Raw genomic sequence first — 21838 nt, forward strand, 5'->3', positions numbered from 1 at the left:
TGATAATTTTTCTAAAATTATAAAAACATTTGTTGATGTCGACGAGAATACGAAAATATGTTGGTTTTCTGCCATAATTATCTGATTAAATTTTGAAATTAAAGTAACTTTTGCAATGTGTGGAACTTACATCACTTGCAAGGAAAGCTGCTAGTTAAATTCTCGACTTAATGAAAAATTTTAAAATTAACACCTCTGTTTTTGATTAACTATTAAACTATTACCGTATAAAAACACTATAAAAGCCAAAACGTCTCTGCAGTGAATGTGTTGTAAATTGTAAAGTGCCTAGTAAAACATTTTTAATTTTTGGTCGATGGATTAATCAAAACAAATGTTTTTTGTACGTTTACTTTTTTATCATCTCACTTGACTTATGAATCTGCACACAGTAGACTTTAGGGTGGAGCTCTTTCCGCTTCTCCATATGTTGTCCCACAGCACTATTTCTCTCAAGGACGAAATCACTTTTTTTCTCTCAAAGTACTCTCCCTCAAAGTATGCCCTGCGGTCCAAAAAACGTATGTAACCAATCAAATCCTGAAATTACTGACGTCCGGCTGACTCTGACCTCAGTCATTCTTAAAGAAGAACGATTCGAAAGACCGGGGTTTGAGGTCATCAAGAACACCCCTAAAATTATTCCAGATCGAAGGGAAGTATTGATGTCTCTGTTTTATCCGCTCTACTAAAAGTGTAAGTATGCATATTTTCACATTTTTAATCGTATTTTTAATAATGAAAGTTTGCTAAAATTGTTTTGTATGTGTCTAAAATCTTCCAAATGCTATAATCATATTGATCTCAAACTTATCATAGCTGCCAACTCAAGTTTTCAACTCAGTCCCAGTTTTTCATCACATCTCAAGGTAAATTACCAAATCTCGAGATATTAAAGTCTCGAAATTTAAATCTTTACTAGAGAAAATTTTTCCCAGCAAAAAAACGAAATTTATCAAAATAATGAAATTTTTAATTAGGCGAATTGTATTCGTCCACCTGTAATGATTTTCATAATAATTTTTCTTGTTAAACTTTATTTCACAAAACTGTATTTTTTTATTAATTTTATTGACCTTAATAAATTTTTCTTATCGGATTTCGTTTAATCTGAGTTGTTTTAATCTGCTGTAGACATCAGTAGATTTTTATGTGAAGATTTAGGCAATGTTTAATTAGTTAATTTTCGTGTTTAATTTTGTTTACTTTAGTACCTGGCATATTACTAATTTTATCTAGTGTTGTTATGTATGTTAATTATTAATTTCGCATGCATCGTATATTTAAAAATACTTTGATAAATAAAAGCTTTGCTTCACTACTGAAGATTTCCTCAGCATAAAAAAGCGAGGAAATAAAAAAAAATTAAATTAGTAAAGAGCATAAATTTTAGACTATCTAATAAAATGCTAATGCATCTTACATCAAAATTGAATTACAAGTACTATAGTAACCTGAACCATCATGCATCATAAACTGAATCAAAGCGAGTTTGGAATTTCTTTGAAATGGTATAACCTCGCAGAGTGAAAAACCTTTCATTTTTCTAGAGCAAACCCGTCTTTAAAGGAAATCTCGTCTTTTAAGATTTTCCAAGGCTGGAAACTATGATCTGCATGCATATACGATTGTGTTTATGGCTTTAGAAATACAATTTTATACTATTCAAATGTAGCACTGGTATTTTATGCACGTACTGTTTTCATTAAATTGTAAAGAAAAATTAAAACACTAAGAGAATTAGATATCTTATATTTACACAAGCAATGAAATAGACATTTTTTATTATTTAGAGTTGAAAACTGAAATTTTGGCTAGTTTTTTTAACTTTTTGATAACTATTTTAGAGCAGTTTAAGTTCTCCAGCTAAAGCGGCAATAAATAAATAAACAAATAAATAAGTAAAAATTTTAACTTTCAATAAATCACTGGAACTGCACTGGAGCGATGTAAATGAAATATATTCATCTCACATTGGTCTAAGACATTACGTACCAAGCGAATTTAGTCGTAAACCTAGAATACTTTAAGAAATACAGAGTTGGAAGGCAACAAAGTTTCTTTATTTCTTTTATACACTAGGCCTGTTGTTATGAATTCAATTTTACCATCTGCTATGTACAACAACTTTCTTTTACTACATGTGGAAATTTTTATTTTAATAAAGCCTTCAGATATTCCTTTCTCTAATGATGCATTTGCAGAAAATGATTTTAGAGCTTTTAAACACAGTATTCGATTACATGGGAAATATTTATTTAATAATTTATTTAATAATGTATAATGTTCTATCTTTGATTCATTTAATAAATGATGTTCAAGTATTTGGGCCTCTTGACACTTTTTGTTGAAAACATTTGAACTTTTTGGGGGAACTGAAAAATATGCTTTGTGTTCTTTCAAAACCTTTGCAGCAGCTTGCACGCAGATATGCTTAACAAACACGTTTTGACGAAGAAAAGGAATCAATAAGTGAAATTAGCAAAATATATCGTTTCAACTCTCAGAATTTAAGATATCTGCTGACACTGGTGATAATTGTTGTTTATTTATAGACAAATCAGTTCTAATAATCAAATATCTGTTAGAAAATTCATCGGAAAAAGAAATTGTTTTTTTACAGATTTAATAAACAAAAGAATTTTAGTCATCCTTTCAGTTCTCTAAATTTAGGTGTCATTATAGTTTCAGAACTATCAATAAATTTAGAATCTACATCAGTGGAATCTGTTAACTGTATATATATATGCTAGTGGCATATAGGGATTATTATGTTTGTTATCCATTATGTTTTTAATAAGGTGTACTAACAGAGTTTCCCTCACCTAGAAAATTTTAAACTGCCATGGAAAATACAAAATATATTCAGAAAGACAGGGAGGAATTTTCCCAGAATGTCAGGAAGTTTGAGTTCGTATAAGACAAGCTTTTTAATATTGATAATTAACTACATATAAAGTAAGATTGCTTCCATTCAGTCTCAGAACATTTACGGATTTATTTCATTACATTCACAGAAAATGGCATTTAGCGTTGTACATTTGCTAATGACCGATGAAGTGGCTGTCGTCCAAGCAAATGAGTGTCAGATGATAAAAAGGGACATGTAACTGGCCTTCGTATAAAGAAAGAAGTCACACGGAAAGAGCAATTCTGGAACACAGAGAACCAGATACATACTGAGAGAATTTTTATATTGTTATCCTGGGAGAATATTGTAAGTATTCTACAAATGATTTTTACGTCTGTTTTCCCATATTAATTTAATTGGTAGGAAGTTTTTCGAGAGAATAAAATTGAAATAATATGTTTTCTGAATTGAAACACTGAAATTTTAAAAAAAATGTTTTGATGCGTAGGAAAATGTATTAAGCATACTTTAATTTTTCTAAACAAATATTATTTATCCTTATTCTCTCTAATTAATTGTGCTCATATTATATCAGCTTATGTTTTAATAGTTTCGCTCCGAAATAAATCATATCTAGATTCTTAATTACGGTTCATAGTAAGACTCTAATATTCAATATACTTTGCTAGTTTGTGAATTTTAATACAACCTCTTTAAAAACTTACCCATATATAAAATAATGGATGCTCAAAGGAAGACTGAAGGAGAGATTTTAGCCTGCGGATCCATATAAATGTCAAATTCAATTCCATTGAGTGAAGTCATGAATCAGGCTCCAGAATGTTAACACTGTGTTTAAATTTAATTAAAAAACGCCTATCTATATATTTTATTTACAAATCTGAATAAAAATATAATTTTCAATAATAAAATTTGAGTTTTCTATAAGAAATGTTAAAGTGATTAACGATTCTAAACAATAAATATGCTGTTGAGTTGAAAGATGAGACTGTATCTAATGAAAAATGTATGCATTTTTGTAGCTAATTATGCTACAGTTGAATTTAAGTCCAAAAACGGCTTTAAAGACATTGAATTTTAGATTCAGGTTCAGACTTTGAAACACCAAAACAGAAGCGAAAGAGGCCATTAACATTCTGATACATGTATATGTATCAGAATACTAATTCTTCGGATGATAAATTAAATACAAAAAGAAACAAAACAGAATTACCTTCTACTAAATTAAATTATAGCTAAATAAAAAGAAATTCCTTTTAATTTTTCCTCATGCGGTAGTAAATTAAATTTTACTACACTTTCTTAAGCTTCTTTACTTAGTTATATTAATTATAGTAGTAGAAGATGTTTTTAATCATTTATTTCAGTTTTTATTTTTTTTAATAATTAAATCGAAATTATATGTTTAATTCCATTATAATAATTTTGTTTGCTGATTATTTTTTCCTTTATCAAAGTTAAATTTTATTTTGAAATTTTTCATTTTAACAATTTCACATTATGAATGTTTTTCTATTATAAGATTTTTGAATTCTACGGTTTTCTTTTTCTTGGTGGCTTGTGCTTTATGTCACTGTACTTTTTCAAGTTCTTTTTATAAAAAGTTTGTACTTTAGTAGTACTTTTATAGTACATTTTATATAAAAAGTTTCTAACTTTCAAATTAACAAAATTTGCTCTTTTCAAAAAAGTGTTGACTTTTTCATATTTTTATATATTGGGTAACTAATTTTGAATCACGTCAAAAATTAACTGGCTATTCAGTCATTTACTTTTATTTTTCAAGAATGTTCATTTCAGAGACACTTAGCGCTATGTTTAATTCGTCAGCATTAACTTTGCTTATTAGCTATTTTTTCACAATCTAAATTCATTAATCTTTTTTTTTAATTTCATAAGTTTACTAAGTCCATATTTTCAAAATTTGGCCAGCTTTGCCTTCTCTGTGGTTTTGAATTCCGCATGTGTCTTTTTTTTTTTTTTTCATGTACATTATGTCATTCCTATTTTCCAAGTTATTAATTTTTAAAAACTAAAAGGTAAGTGATATCGTGATAAATACTGATTTCAGATACTTGCAGTTTTTATCATTATTTTAATTTGCCTCATCGGTTGCTAAATGTATAACACTAGCGAAGACTGGGAGTTCGTCTTGGCTTCTATTCCAGACGAACGGTTTTGTTGCGTAGTTGGTTTTCGTGGTTTTTCCATGAGTAGCATGAATACGAGCCAGTTTTCCTTTGAAATTCCTCCACGAATTCATTCCCTCCCTTAGGCAGATATCATTTGTACACTTCGTTATATTCGAGTATCCTTAAATAATCATTAAATAATTTTTAAACAGTTTTAAATTTTTTGAAAATTTTTAATTTTGAATTAAGGTTTTGGTCTTTTAATTCAAAGGACTTATTGATTACTTGTACAATTCATCCAGATATAATTTGATTTCTCTGTTTATAATTCCATTTTCTTTCGGCTGCTCTTTGACAAAGACCGAAGATATTTTTTAATTCTTTAAATTTCATGCGAACTTTGTTTTATTTATGTATTGATTTCATTTTGCTCCAATTTTGTTTTCCATGTTTTTGATTCATTCTTTTGATTTGTGACTTATTGTTACAGAGTTCATCATTTTAGGTTTATATTAACTCCATTTGTTTGAATTCACATGTCTCTCTGTATGTATATATATATGCAAGGAAGAGGAAAGTTCAAAAGCGATTGCTTAAAAGTACATTTGGAAATTAAAATTTTAAAATCAAAAAATACCCTCACTTCCAATATTTCACTTAACATGATCTTTGAGACTAAATCGCGATTTCAAAATACATAAAAATCATATTCTAACCATATTCTAATCATATTCAAAAAAATTTCAATGATTTTTTTCAAGGATTGTATATTTTTCTTCAAGTGAATTTAACTAAATTCAAATAGTGACATTACAGAGCGTGTTAATTTTGTATTTCAATCTCGAAAATGATTGCTTTAAACGGCGACCATTTCGAGAGCATTTTGACATAACTGACGATATATAAAATTGAAGCGCAATTTGTTGGCGACGTTTGGTGCTAAAAACAATTCTTGACCAATAATCTTCTTACAAAATTAATTTTAGTAAGTGTTATAATTTGTTTGTCATTTCTAGGATAACCCATATTGATTTTTTACTTTATATTTATTAATTATATACATATGTATAGATTTATATATATCCGTCGATCTGTTTTTTTATATGTGTTAACTTTTCACATATCACATCGATAAGATTAGTTTTTAGTGCATTCACATGTTTTCCAACATTGATTCTAACAGTTTTATTTCGCGTGTAGGCTGTTTTTTCACCTTTCCATGTTAATATTTTTTTAAAAATTACTTCCATGTTAACATTTTAAAAAATACTGCGTTGAACTATTTTATGGAGCCACAGCTCCTGGTAACTTTTTAGCGAGCTCACTAGAATATTTCTTCCTATTATTTCATATTTTTGCAGCATTTTGCGCAAAAAAATTTTTAAGACCAATATATTAATATATATGGCATTGCTTATTAAAAGTTTTTTGTGGTTAAAACTGATCAGATCTATTTTAGTAGAATCTAATGAGTAAGTATTATGTTGCGCTTCTTGTAGTTGTTCTCCATCACAGGTTTAAAATCATAAGCACTCATTAAATGAATCATGAAATAGCTTTAGCACTACTGTTATATTAATAGATGTAATTGTTGCCCCAAAATTTGGCTACTCGGCTTTCCTGAAGTCTATTGCTCTAAAAAAAGAAAAGTCTATAGTAAAATGCTTTATTCAATTTAAAACAAGGGTGCCAAAATTCCTAAATACATATATGTAGGAATGAATAGAATTACATATTAAACGTTTTTCTCACTTACACATTTCTCCATTTACGTTGACAAATTTTCATGACTAAATACTACTTCACTTTTTGTTAAGATTATTTCACGTTTAATTAGATACCTGCGCAAATTTAATGCAAATAAAGCACATTTAACAACATATAATGACACAATTCTAACTAATCAATGCACTAATCTCTAATATTAAATTGAATTTACATTGTAATTTGATTTTAAATTAATTGTAAATCTCTCATATTAAATTAAATTTTAATTTGAATGAAACACTAGGATAAAAAATTATTCTGATTACTGAAATGTATTCATATATGCAAAATGTAAATAGCAAATAATGTTTCAAATCAAATTTCTCAATTTTATATTTATACTTATTATATGTATAATAAATTTTAAAATATTTAGGGAGTCATTGTAAGATATTTTTGCTTGTGAGTCAAAGTTCTATTTAATTTCCTTAACATTCGTATTAAAATACATATATAGTGTGTATATACATACACACACATATATATATAAATTTATTTCCTAAACAATATTGATTAATTGATTATATTATCTCCTAAGTTTAATTAAAGTAAAATTATTTTAAAAGAGTATATATATATATATATATGTAAAACGTTTATCTCTACATGCATATGCACATGTACTTAAATTTTTATCATAGTTGCACTGTATTCTCTTATTTTAATATAAGCATTTCAAGGTGACAGTATCCATGCTCCTTATTTTCGTTCGTAACATATATGTTGCCATCTCTTCAATGAAATAATTTTTTCTACTCCATGACTGTAACTCATATGAACCTTTAAGTGCGGTGCCGAAATAAAAGGAAAATAGGAAAAACGAATCTCCAGAATCGAAAATCTTTTGCAGCACATGTTACCCTTGTTCACTAGAGAAACTAAATGGGGAAATAGCTACTTGAAAGAAACACAATTCGACATTTTTTGTTTGTAATATTTCATAATTTTATGACCATTTCATTCTTTTCAAATATTTTAACTAGACCAGCATTTCATGATTTAAATAACCATTTTCGTTTCTTTTCTGGCAAGGAAACAAATTTCATTTTTTTATTGTTGATAATGCTATCTGAGAATGCAAAAAAATGAGGTATTTGTATTGCAAACTTCAAAATCTTTAACCAAAAACTATCTGTTAAAAAATCCTTTTTCTTAATTCCATTATATTTTTAGTTCTCGTTTTCTAAATAACAGTTCAATTTGCACTTATCTAATTTTTGAAAAATTGAAATTTATCTAAAATTTTGATTTTTTAAAAATCAACTCTAACGGCGAAATCTCAAATTGAAGCATTATTCAATAGTACTATTTCAAGATAACATAATTTTACATTAAACCGAGCACATAGGATGAAACAGCATCGCTTTTATTAAAGTTTGAGAAAATTTATTATTTCTTGATTATTTAGTTTAAAAAATATTTTTTTTTTATTCTTTTAGGTGCTTTCAAAGAAAATCGGGCCACCAGAGAGGTACCTTGCAATATTATTGAACATATTATAAAAGACTGGTTGAAAAGTGTTTCATTTAGAGAAAAGTATCATAAACAAAAAGGAAACAGAAGGAAGTTTGTAAACAATGGAATAAAAAATTTGTGTATTAGCTTGTACGAAAATACTGTAATTAAAGTTATTAATTGTTCAGTTTGTTTCCTAACTTTCATGAAGACTTGGATTGGTAGAGGATACTTAGCTTAAGCAAATATTGTATCTTATACATTGTATTACTGAATATGAAAATAATTAGTTCATTGAATTTGAATGTTTGATTCTAGAAGAGAAATTTATTACATGAATATGCAATATGGAAATTAATTTCATTACATTTCCTTTAATACTTTTAATTTTGCTTTAAAATTTTATGAAATAATATAAAACTATCAGTTTATAGATTTTGGGAATTTAATGCATTCCTAGTAGCTGAATTAAATTAAAACCTTTTGCAATAAATGCTTCAAATTTTAAATTATGACAATAATTATATTTTAACTGAAAATTGCTTGTTAAGAACCTTATCCATTGACTGGACCATCCACTGAACTAATTTTATAAATCAAATTTATGGCAAAATAATGAATTTGTGAAAGATATATGTCATTTTATTTGTTTATTAACTTTCAAAATACGCCTTCTAACTTTATAAAAAAATTACATGGGCAGAAGTAATTTTAACAGAGAACTGTTTAGTACAGTTAAATTGCTTGTAAACAGAACACAAGAAAAAATATTTATTTTTAAAATTTGCATACATTTAAATGCAAACTTTTAAATTTATTTTAATGACAAGAAATATCCAAGCATTCACTTTAAATTCCCATCATCCTGATGCTTTCAGTCTACTGCAATGACAAAAACTCTAGACAGCAGTAGTCTCATATAAAGTTTAAGTACAGTTATTAAACTGGCATATCAGAGCTTATTAGTGTTGAAAGAAAACAATTTGTTTTTAATTTACTGCAAAAAAAGTACCGAGGATTATATTTAATAAGAAATAATTATTTCGTCCAGAATATAATACAGTCTCCCATTAAAATGGTTTGGTGTATATGATCACATGAATAAGGTTTCAGAATTTTGAAAATTGCAATGATTCTGGCCATATATTAAAAATCGTGATTTGCAGTCTGATTCCTTTTCCTTCCAGTAAGAACAATAACTTTATTTGTTGGTTAATTTATTAAAATTAAAATACATTTCTATCATTAGAACTGTAACAAATCTTGTTTCTATATGTAGTTAATAAGAATGGTGTGTAAAACTTCTATGGGAATATAAGGTCTAGATAATATTGCATTGGAAAAATTGCATGTAAATGTAGAGAAAAAGTGTAAAGTTTCATTAATAAATGGCATGTATGTAATGAACTAAGAGAATAGAAATAAATAATAAAATTTGAATTTTGATGCACATATAAAGCATAACATATATTTGTAAATGTAACATTTTAGGCTCAACTCTTCAAACAGATAATGTCTTTTCCAGAAAATTCCAGTGTTCTCTTCCGTTAAAGAAATGTAAATTATCGTATGAATTCACTATTTGGAAACTAAGTTTCGCATTAGACGCAAGTATTACAAACACAAATATTTCATGTACTGTTGTCCTTCAGAGTCTGTACATATAGACCGGATTCAGAACGTTCTAGTTAGACGTAACTCAAAACGTTCTAGTTAAACGTGATTCGGAACGTTCTTTGCATGTTATACAGAAGTGTTAACAGTACAAGTATTTGACGTGGTATTGCTCGTCATAAACCTTTAATCTATAGACGACAGTCAGAACGTCTGCCCAAACGTTAAGAGAACGTTCTGCTAGCACGTTATAGAAACTTTCAAAGAACGTTCTAGGAACGTTATATAAAATTATTACTAGTACCTCATTTTGACGTTCTATTGTCCATTAATGAACTACATCTTACAGACGTAATTCAGAACGTTTTGCCTGAACGTTAAAGAAACGTTCTGCTAGAACGTTAAAGAAACGTTCTGCTAGAACGTTAAAGAAACGTTCTGCTAGAACGTTGAAGGAACGTTCTGTTAAAAGGTAACGGAGCTTCCATATAACGTTCAAGGGACGTTTTATAAAATTGTTAGTAACACCATTTTTTGACGTTCTAATACCCGTTATTGAACTGTAACATACTGACGTGATTCACCACGTTCTGCCTGAACGTTAAAGGAACGTTCTGTTAGAACGTTAGAAGAACATTCATAGAACGCTATAAAAAAGTGATAGTAGTACCACTTTTGACGTACTACTGTCCGTTATTGAACTTCAATACATAGACGTGGTTCAGAACGTTCAGGTAAAACGTGTCAAAAACGTTGTACTAGAACGTTAATGACACGTTGCATGAAAGTGTTACAAACACAAGTATTTGACGTGTTATTGCCCGTCTTAGAACTGTAACATGTAGACGGCATTTTGAACGTTCTGCTTGAACGTTCCCGACACGTTTGTGAAGCACTTGCTCTGAACGTTCTTGTGCTAGTTGGGTTTATGTAATTCTCCTATCTACTTACTTTATTAAAAAGGTACTCTGTAAATTTTAATCCTTGGACTAGATAAACTCCTGGTAACTGTCAAGATATCGCGACGACTTTTAAAGAAATTACGCAAAAAATTGCGGTGTTTAAATTGCACTCTGTACTCATTGAAAAGACTCGTTCTTTCAAGGCTGCCGTTTTGAAATGCACATGCGAAGAAAGCTCATATGTCTAACTATTAGTTTTGACTTCCTTAAAAATTAGGCAAAAGTCTTACAAAAAAAGACAGTGTTAAAATGTATTATAATATAAACGCATATCTATAGTCCGGAATAAAATGCTATCAGATCAAACAATTAAAAAAATAATCTTTACATTTTAATCTTTAATTAAGTGGCCTCGAAAATATTCTAAAAACGTGTAAACATCGTTTGTAACTGCTGTTTCTCCGTATTCTCTTATATTTTGTAAACAAATATTAATATATGGGACCTTCTATCTACAAAACAGAACGAATTTTCAGAGTTGTGGGTGTAGTTATACTGATGCAAAATCCTCGAAACCATAAAAGAGTGTAGAATTTGAAAGAGGGGACAGCAAAAGGAATGACGGAACAGCGATTTTTCTCTTAAATTCGTATTTAAGTGAATTTATGATGGATTGATTTCCTAAGGAAGTTAACACTTTATTTATCATTTTATACTACACCAGATTTATTGGACCGCCGGAATGTTTTGCGCAAGTTTTAATGATTTTCTTTGTCGGATAATCTCAAACCTTGAGTTGGTTCGTTTAGAAATTTTATATTTCGCACCCGCAAGTATAATTTGGTTATTTTGAAACTAACTAAGGAAGTGGTGTATTATAAATCTACCTAAATACTCATCAGTCTGTTCCTTCGAATTTCCCTCACAATATCGCGACATCATACAAATATTCTCTTCTCTACTTAAATTAAAATCACTTCTATTATCCACAGCGCCAAAAATCAATTCTTTACATTTAAATGACGCAAACCTCAGTATCAGAGTCATTTAATTATATCCATCTCTCGTATTTGAACCTAGTAATGAAAGAAAAGAGATATAAAAATTATCCTATATTTATATGCTTGTGTAAAAGTGTAAAAGGGTCTGAAATCTATACATAGCTGCGAGGGATGTTATTAATATTGATGTATTTAATCATTGATAGTGCCTATACTGTGTTTAGTATCGAAATCTTGTTATATTACATGAAAGCCACTTTTAAAATTTTTTCCCATCCGTTAATGTTTGTGTATGTATAAATATAAGTAAATTCATGCCTAAGGCGAGAGGGCCGCTATGTCATAGTGACTACCAGATCTCAAACACTGTTTGATTTCCCGATCCCGACAAACGAGACAAATTTTTCGGCAAGTATCATATTGCAACCTTGAAATAAGTTCAAGGCTGCAATAAAACTCAGTCCTCAGGTCCAGTGGTCCCTTAAAGAAAAGGAAACTCCAAAACGTGAAAAACCAAGGGAGCTTTTATCCATTTCAAACGATGCTCCTGAAACTAAAGCGTCAAACTTGAGCACGTCTTGTGTTCCATCTACAGGGTTATCCAAATTAAACTTCCCCAACTCAGAGGCCTGTGCAGAGTGATGTTCGGGTCATAATGTGATGAAATTTTAAAACTATACAAAGTACGCAAATTGGATGTAACCGACCAATTTTATCAAACACCATCTAGTAGCGACGCGAACAACATACGGCAGTCGACGTACGGCTGCGTAGAGAATAGATTTTCCAATATCGCGTCTCCGTGAGTCGAACATTAATTCTAAATTCCAGCTTGTCTGTTTTGTGTATATACCATTTTAAAAATATTTCTTTTCTGTTTCTGTGCTCTTTTTATGAAAACTTTTAGAGCAAGCCGAAGTTTGTGTTCAAAGAAGAACGGTTATTCTTAGATTTTTGCTAACCTGGCAATGCAAGTCTTCAACAATCTGCTTGCCACTTTATTTACTACCCATAACGATATATCCTTGATTTAACACCATACTAAATTTGCCATTCACTTAAATGATGAATGAGGATTTATGTCGGCTATTGAAAATCTCTGATCTTTCAGAAGGAAATATATTAACTAGACCATGTTTTGGTAAGGTCGTAAGTTTATTGTCAGTAATGGATTCGAACGGCGTCAGAATATACCAATACGTCTTCTAAGGAGGTCGTAAGCCACGAGGGACGGGTTCCTGGGCCAAAGGCCTTTCGCAAGAACACAATCAACAGTGTAGGGAAGAACAACAGTGTAGGCGACACTTCCCATCATTTTTAAGTTTATAAGCAGCAGAATTATGATTGCTTTTAAATCTCTTTCAAAGTTACAGAATATACAGCATCGAATTTCGCTAAATAATCAATGCACGGTGAGGACAACACAGTGCATTGATTAGAATGGGGCTTAGAAATAAAAGGAGGTGTAGCAATAATTTGATATCTCAATCTCTTTTCAAAATAAAAAGAGCACAAATTTAGTTTTTGTAAAACTTCAAGGTACTTCCGTAACAGAAGTTTTGCTAATATGAGGTATTCTAACCAGTTGTAGAAAGAGTAACACTGAGTAATCTCTCCTGTACTCCCTCGATATTCGTTTGCAGAGTGTAAAGAAGGAGATGAATTTTCAACTGTCGTTTTGACTAGACGTACTAATGCATATTTTGTTCGTGCAATAATATAGGGAGTGATGCTGATTTAATGCATTAATTTAACGTGCAGTTTCATCTGGGCTATACATTGAGTTAATATCTCTTTTGATAGTATAATGTTCAGCAAACAAATTAGTGTATGGTAAACAGGAGGTAAAGCTTTGAATTCAAATGCTGAACCTTCTTGAATGCTCCAGATGAAAGATCTATTTTAATTATGCATGTGTTTATACCCTGAGCTTGTAAAAAGTTAAGTATTATGTTCTGAACGTGTATTTTAATTCATAATTACGTATGTAAATATTCAAAGAAATCTTTTAATGTGCTGCTATTCAAAACGTGTTGCAGGTAAAAAAGCCAACCGTTCAAAAACAGAAGAAGTTAATAGTTCATATAACATTACAGATCAAAATGAGCACTTTTATGTATTACATTAATGTTCCTTCCGAAAATTAATGTTAATTCTTTTATTAATATTGGAATCCGTAAAATATAGAAGCTTTCTTTCCTTTGGTTCTGCGTTTTTAGTTATGCATATTTTAACTCATTTTGTAAAAGTTCAAAGCAAATTTTCAATATTAATTTGTCACTACTAAGTAAACTAACTACGTTGATTAATTTACTTTTTGCACATACACCAACTATCTATTTTTATTAGTAATGCTCATAAATTATATGTTACTGCATTACTATTTTCCTTAAAGCTGGAAGAGAGCACTTATTGTGCCTCTTCCGAAACCTGGACAGTGCCATTGAAATCCTGAAAATTATACTCCTATCATCCTCTTTTCTTCGTTATCAAAGATTTACGAATTTGTGCTATTTAAACGCTTGAAGGATTTTCTCAGGAGCCAAAAATATCTCATTGACGCGCAATTTGGTTTCCGAGTAAAACACTGAAACAACGCACCAGCTTCTGAGGACAATGGAGTTCATTCACGAAGGCTTTCGTAGCAAAATGTTTATTGGCGCCCTTTTTCTTGACATTTGATAGGAATTGGCTTACGGGTATTATTATCCGGCTCATGCGACTTGGTATTCCGTCTCAACATATTCACATAATTAACTAGTATCTCACAAATCTTTGTTTCTCAGTACGAGTTAATTCCATCATTTCGGCTCCCCGTCCGATCCTAGGTGGCGTAGCTCAATGTAGTCTACTTGGATCGACTATTATCAACGGCATTCCAAAGTCACCAGTGTTACTCTAGCACTCTATGCAGATGACACGGCCATCTTAGCAAAACACAAACATTTGAAAGTTCTGGTTCACAATATTCAGAGTTATATCCATAGCCTTAAGCACTGTCTTATTACTTGGAAAATCAAAACTAACGTCGCTAAATGTGCTGCCATAATATTCACACGCTCCCGAATCCCGTACCCTACCATTAATATAAAGTTCTTCGATGACTATGTCCCCTGGTCAAAATCATATAAGTATCTATGAGTGATACTTGATTCCAAATTAATCTGGCGTCTTCATATTGATTATACACTCAATAAAGGGAAGACCGTCAAAACCCAAATTTACTCCCTTCTAGGCCGAAAGAGCCCTCTGTGAATCAAAAACAAAACTCTTCCCTATACTTCCATCATTCGACCAATATATTTGTATGCTTGCACCATCTGGGGTACAGCTGCAAAATCACACATCAAAAAACTTCAAGGCTTACAAAGTAAGACCCTGCGTTTAGTCCTTAATGCAGCCTATTATATCCGTACTGATATGATTCGTTCGGTTCTTAACATTAAACACATAGACGTTGTTATCAAAAAAAAGTTAGTCAAAATTTATTCCTCAAAATTGAACAGATTGGTAACTGTGCACTTCAACAGTTAGCAGCCTGATCCTGCTATTATAAATCCTGCAGCCTGATCCTGCTATATTTCCTGTTCCAGTGGCCAGCAAATGAAGGACGTACTGCAATGCAAATGCTCTGCAATAATTGCTTTCTCCGACTCCAGTATTACTGAAAAGTGGCCACCTCTGCATTCGCAGCAATCTATTTGTTCACTATTTAATCACATCATGCCTGCAGAAGCAAATTTCTGCTTGGATATTTCATCGCGAAAGTTTAATCTTTATTTCACTATGATTTGTGCATGGACCTTATAAGAGACAGACTAACCCAGTGGGCTGGACGCGCGTCACCGACATGTCCGCAAGAAAGAGTAGGGACGATTTGGTTTACTTTAACACTGAAACCTATGGCGTTTGTATCACATAACTCTTTTGAATTATTAAATCTGATACGTTGTATAGTGATGAGATTATAAAAGCCACAGTTTTTTTTTCCAAATAGGATTTAATATATCTCATTAAAGCACTTTTTACTGCATTTCGCGCATTAGCTTACTCTCAGGGCTTGCAAATGTTTATGAACGTTTTACCCTAAATCGGCTCAAGCCCTTTTTAGATGTACTTCCGCCCGAACAGTTCGGGTTTCGCGCAAAATTATGTTCTTCCAAGCAGCTGGTAAGTCTTGTGGAATTTTCTGGAGATGCCTTACACCACAGACAAAATGTTGCCATTCTCATGCTGGACGTGGCGAAAGCTTTCGACCGCGTCTGACATGAGGGGCTGATTTACAAGCTTGTTAATTTCAACTTCGAAAGGGGAATGGTTGAGCTCATTACTTCATTCATCACAAATAGAAACTTTTCTGTCTCCATCGGAAAAGACGTCTCTGACACTAGAAAAATTAATGCTGGTATACCACAGGGCAGCATTTTAGGACCAATTTTATATTTATTATTTGTTGCAGACTTCCCGCGCGACCACTTGGATAGAAATAACTTTTTAGGATGTTATGTAGACGACACAGCTTTAGCTGTGAAGTCTGCTGCCGCAAATCATGCTTTAAACAAGCTGCAGGACATTATGCCCAATATTGAATCCTGATGTACTAAATGGAGGATATCGATCAATGCGCAAAGTCGCAATTACTTGTCATCAGGAGAAAACATACATGGACCCCACTCAAAAGGAATATCTTTTCAAAGAACAGGTGCCGCAAGTCAAAAAAGCCAAGTACCTCGGGGTAGTACTGAATCAAAAACTAACTTGGAACGACCATATCACTAATGTTAAGAAAAAGGCTTTCGCTGTAATCAACAGCTTAAAGCCCCTTCTTAACAAGTTTTCAAAATTAGATCTGCGTCGAAAGCGGCTTGTGTATATAATGAACATACGGCCTATCATTACATATGCTTCGCCAGCCTGGAATACGGCTAAAAAGAGAGACCTGTACATACTGCAAGTAATTCATAATAGAATGATTACTAATGCTCATTACTACGTCAGCAACGCTACTCTACACAGAGACTTGAAACTTAGTTCAATTGAGCAGCATTTACACAAACTCAACAGGAATTTCTTCATGAAAGCTCTTAACTGTGCAAATTTGTCTAATTTAAACACACTAAAGTATACAATTCTAGACGAGGACTGTGAAATTCGACCACTAGCGGCCCACCTTGCAAATGACTCTGACTTTCCTACTTAATGATTAGTAGTGTGCAATAAAGTGCAATATCCTGTATATAGTGTACATATTGTATATATTTTTCTGTTATATTTTTACTCTTTCTGTATTTGTATTGTACTGTTACTTTAAGACATTGTGCTTTTTCTTCAATTAACTTAGGACGTTCCACTTGCTGTCCACGATCGCGCGATGTCTCGGTCCCTCCTTTTTTTTCCACCTCCTCCGCTCCCTCTGGGATACCACGGGCAGATAGTACCATGTGATGCACCCATGTGGCAAATTTGATTCAGCCGGAAAAACTGCACACTGTTATTTTCCGTACAGTGCTCTCTCTGAGCTCGTTTGTTAATAAAACATTCGTTAAAGTTTTGCAAAATATGAAATAGATTAAAACAAATTCGAAATTCGGCCGTCCCAGATGCCCATGCTCAGGTGGAGGACTATATTATTCAAAATTTGATGGCTCTAGATTCCGTCGTTTTTATCACAGTGCGAGAAACATACATGTATTCAAGCAGATTCTTCATTATTTAGTTTCTTTAAATATAATACACGGCGATAATATTTGGTAACAACAATTTGCAAGGTGACACGGACATTTACAGTGAAACAGCACAAAATGCCGCTTCGAAACTAACAGCCTTTCTAGGCTAGCGCCCCTTTGGGCTAATAAATTAAATTAACAGTAAATAAAAAAAAATCCTATGCAGAACTAAAAATAAATTAAAAAATAATTACTATAAAATACAAGCAAAATTAATTATTACGGTTAAATACAATTTTAATATTACAATTAAATGTTTAAAATTATTAAGGAGTCAAAACTGTTTATCACTATGATGTATTATGAAATATAATTGAAATAAAATTCCTTTATAGAAATTGTGCTACAATACTCATCTATAATTTTAAAAAAGCAGCGCAATTTAGAATTTTAAACAAAACTTTCAAAAATTCGTTTTTAAATATTTTAGTATTTTTTACTTATTTACACCAATAAAAAGCATAAAAATTGCAAGAGAAAATTGCTTGTTTGAAATTTTCTATTAGTTCAGATTTAAAATATTATTTTCTGAAAAAAGTAGTTACAAATTTCCTTACTGCATAGGAAAAGCTGAGAAAATATCCAGCTCTGAAAGTATGCAATAGCTTTATAATTATTTGGAACGTTAATCATGTTGGATAAAGATGCAAAATTTTTAAAAATCAATCTCAGTTCCAAAAATAAAAATATTTAGAAATTCTAATATGTGAAATGAGGCGCTACAACCAGCTTTTTCTTGACAATTATACACGCTGCAATTGGGAACCACTGTTAAATTTCGGCAAGTCGTCCCTACTCCTCCGGATGTGATCAAGGTGACAGCCGGGAACGCCTCAGACGAGGGAGAAAACACATTTGGGTTAGTCTATTTCTTATCAGGTCCATGGATATGTGCTATATGCCAATGAGCCTATTAATCTGTAAAATCTTTCCTTTCCGACTTTTTAGTGTCGTATTTATGTGTTATAAATTTAAAACAGAAATATATATATATATATATATATATATATATATAAAATTAAAAAATACAAAAAGTTTTAAATAATAAAACTTAAAAAAAAACATCAAAACTTGATTTTTCCTATACCTAAACTTTCTCGAGCTAATGTTGCCCCATAGGCACTCCCTAATTTATAATCATCTGCATTGGCGTTTCTAGCACAGTTATTTAAATTTCGTTACTGCACTTCTAATTTATTAAAAAAAAAAAGAAAGAAAGAAAGAAAGAAAGAAAGTTGAATCTTTTCTTTAGTAAATGAGATGTTTCCGGTAAGGGAAGTTGGATAAAGGTTTGGGAATACTTAATATTTAATGTGATGACTTAATATTGAATGAAGGTAAATTGAGTAATAATTTATGCATTGCTTCTGCTTTTAGTTTTATTTGCAAGCTAGTCTATATAATTTCAATCTTATTGAATATTGTTGGCATTATCAATCAGCATTTCAATAACAATTGGCAGCTCTTAAATAAAATGTCGATATTTGACGGCACAATAAATATAGAAATTGCTATCAGAAATCCGAATTTATATTTGGGAAAAATGGATAATATAAATATCTACTGGTATATAATAGGGCTGTTTGATAAATCATGTAGCTCCTGGCCTCAAATAATGAATCGTATCTCAGTTTTATGTCAACCTTAATTCAATTTTTCAAAAAAGAGTCTAGATTAGGATTTTTCAGCAATTTTAAATCAGCTGAACTGTCTTCACTGACATTACAAATTAAAGTTAGGAAATATATCGCAAACACATTCAGCAGCCAACACCATTCTAAAAAAAAAAAACAAAGTACAAAGCAAAGACCTAACTTTCTTCTAATGCACCGCTTCGCTTCGAAGAAGCATTGCAGTGTCCCTTAATATAATAGGCCCGACGATGTTGAAGCTGATTGGTACTTGTTTCCAGATATTTATTCACAAATCGGCAGGAAAAAACTGGTGATCAACATTTAGGCAATTACTTCAGTTTATGTCATCTATTAGATTGGATTACATTTCAATTTAAACACCGTTTCCTTTCCGCGATTCAAAGGTTCTAGTGAAATATTCTATTTTAGAATTTCCATGCAAAGTGAAAATGCATATCTTAAAGAATAAATCTGCCCAGTTTTGCATTCAGCAAACCGTACATGTTTGATTCTCTTTCGTTAAATATTAATAATTAAATACATATACTGCAATTTATATACATACATATATATATATATATATATATATATATATATGTAAATATATAGTATATCCCAAAAAAGTTTCAAATGTATTATAAGAATAAAACATAACGAGCTATTAAATTTTAGGACCAAGTAAAATGTAAATTTAAATGTTAGAATATATTAAAATCTCTTATAAATATTTTAATTTTAAATGCGAAACATTTATGTGTATTTTAATGCAAATAATTATTTGTATTATTTCAAATTGACACATCCATAGGTAATAACTTAAAACATTAAAACCGGTAGACATATGTTCTTCTGACTGTGCGTTTCGTTCCACTTGACGTTTTGAGCGCCAACAAATTCAAAAATAACTATAAATCCTAAATAAAAGTATAATAATAATAATAATAATAATACTATATACGTGTATAAATAGCGAGAGAGAAAGGAAGAGACACAGGCGGGTATCCAAAATCTCAAAAGGGTACTGGTAAATTTGCTTATATTCTAGTTATTTAAGAGGACACTTTTACTATTTGGGGCAAAAAATAAAGCAGTTTGAGAAAATTTCAGAAATATATAATTATACGCGTTGCGAAGTTTTAGAAGACTGAAATCTTTGATTGAAAATGTAAACAAGCATTGGCACGCCCTCCAGTTTAAAAGGAACAGATGTCTGGTGAAGTACTAAGAGAATTCTCTTTCTTCAAGCAAAAAGACCGATTTTATTGCACGCAGCACCAGCATGGGCCGCTACAGCCAGATTTTGGAAAGATTGCAAAATAAATTTCTTAGATCTATCAGAGACTCACCGTGGTTTGTAATAAACACTGCAATACATCGTGGAATGAAAATCAAACCATTAGATAGCGAGATCTCAATTGCCTCACATAATTTCTACACCAAATGTGATAATCACGAAAATGAAGCTGTACGTAGCATAGATTATGACTATACAGTCATTCAAGGCTGCAAAAGACCAAGAACGATACACCAGTTATGGTGATCGATGTACATATTGAATTTAATGTTTTTTCTACTTTTCATTGTTTACTCTTATTTATCTTTACTTAATTATTGCAAAGCGATATGGACCTTTGGGTCCCCGGAGGCAGGACTTTGATTTGTATTATGTGTATAACATTTCAACGTTTAGTCAGTGCAACTATGCTCCGCCCACTAGTGTTATATGCCTCAACTATTATGCCCCATGGCGCCATTAAGCCAAGCCCCATTTTGTAAAGTCTCTACGGTCAGTATATCCGAAACATGGACCTTATAAGATACAGACTAACAAAAGTGGGCTGGGCGCATGTCACCGATATGTTTGCAAGAAAGAGTAGGGACGATCTGGTTTACTGTAACACTGAAACCTATGGCGTTTGTATCTCATAACTGTTTTTAATTTTTAAATGTGATACGTGATGAGATCATGAGTGATGAGATTATGAAAGCACAGATTTTTCCAAATAGAACTTAATATATCTCATTAAAGTACTTTGTACTGCATTTCGCGCATTTTTTCCAGCCTAATTCTTGTATAAACTTTGGTAAAACGATAAAAACTCTAGCCACAAAATTTATGAACTTAATTTTGCGTACAAATAACGTAAAATTAAATAATATTGATAGTACGTGATGTTCTGAAATAAATAAGGTAAAATTAAACAAGATCTGATAACATTCAAAACCGTAAAAACAACCTTGTATTTAGCGTAGGTATAATGAAACACTCAATCGATTTCGAGGGCAGCTAAAGGTCCCTCCTCATCAGGAGAAAGAAATACTTAGAAAGAAGAAAATATAGGAGTCAGAGAAACACGTGGTCCTTATCAGCACTGCACGTGGTTATAACTAGATTTTTAATCAGAGTTGCACTGGCCGCCTATTTTTACTGAGCCAGGTTATCTGATCAAGCATAAAGGACAAGAAAAAATTAGAGCAGTTAAAATAGGGAGCGAGGGGCAAATGCACCTTACGCTCAAAATCTGTGATTTGAAGTTCAGATTCACTAAAAAATTCACTAAAATGCATTTATAATCAGGTCTATCGGGATGGATTAACATTTATTACGAAATTTTTAAAGCCTTGCCGAAAAAATTTAACATATTATTTCAATAAAATTCAATGAAAACTAGTACTTAACATTAGTTAAAAATTTGTTTGACACTGTGAGCAACAAGTTAAACAAATGACAGACA

At 31.1% G+C, this 21838-nt stretch overlaps 1 long non-coding RNA gene across 1 annotated transcript; it reads left to right on the plus strand.

Annotated features, from left to right (window-relative positions):
- Positions 1-444: 444 nt before the first annotated feature.
- Positions 445-8407, plus strand: LOC146994115 (uncharacterized). Its single transcript, XR_015043844.1, has 3 exons — positions 445-696; positions 3018-3217; positions 8211-8407. It is a non-coding gene; the product is annotated as an uncharacterized LOC146994115 (long non-coding RNA).
- Positions 8408-21838: the final 13431 nt, after the last annotated feature.

Source organism: Stegodyphus dumicola, chromosome 11 (assembly GCF_044657685.1).
Source record: "Stegodyphus dumicola isolate Sdum_Otavi_A_Nest chromosome 11, ASM4465768v1".
Classification (NCBI taxonomy): Eukaryota; Metazoa; Arthropoda; class Arachnida; order Araneae; family Eresidae; genus Stegodyphus; species Stegodyphus dumicola.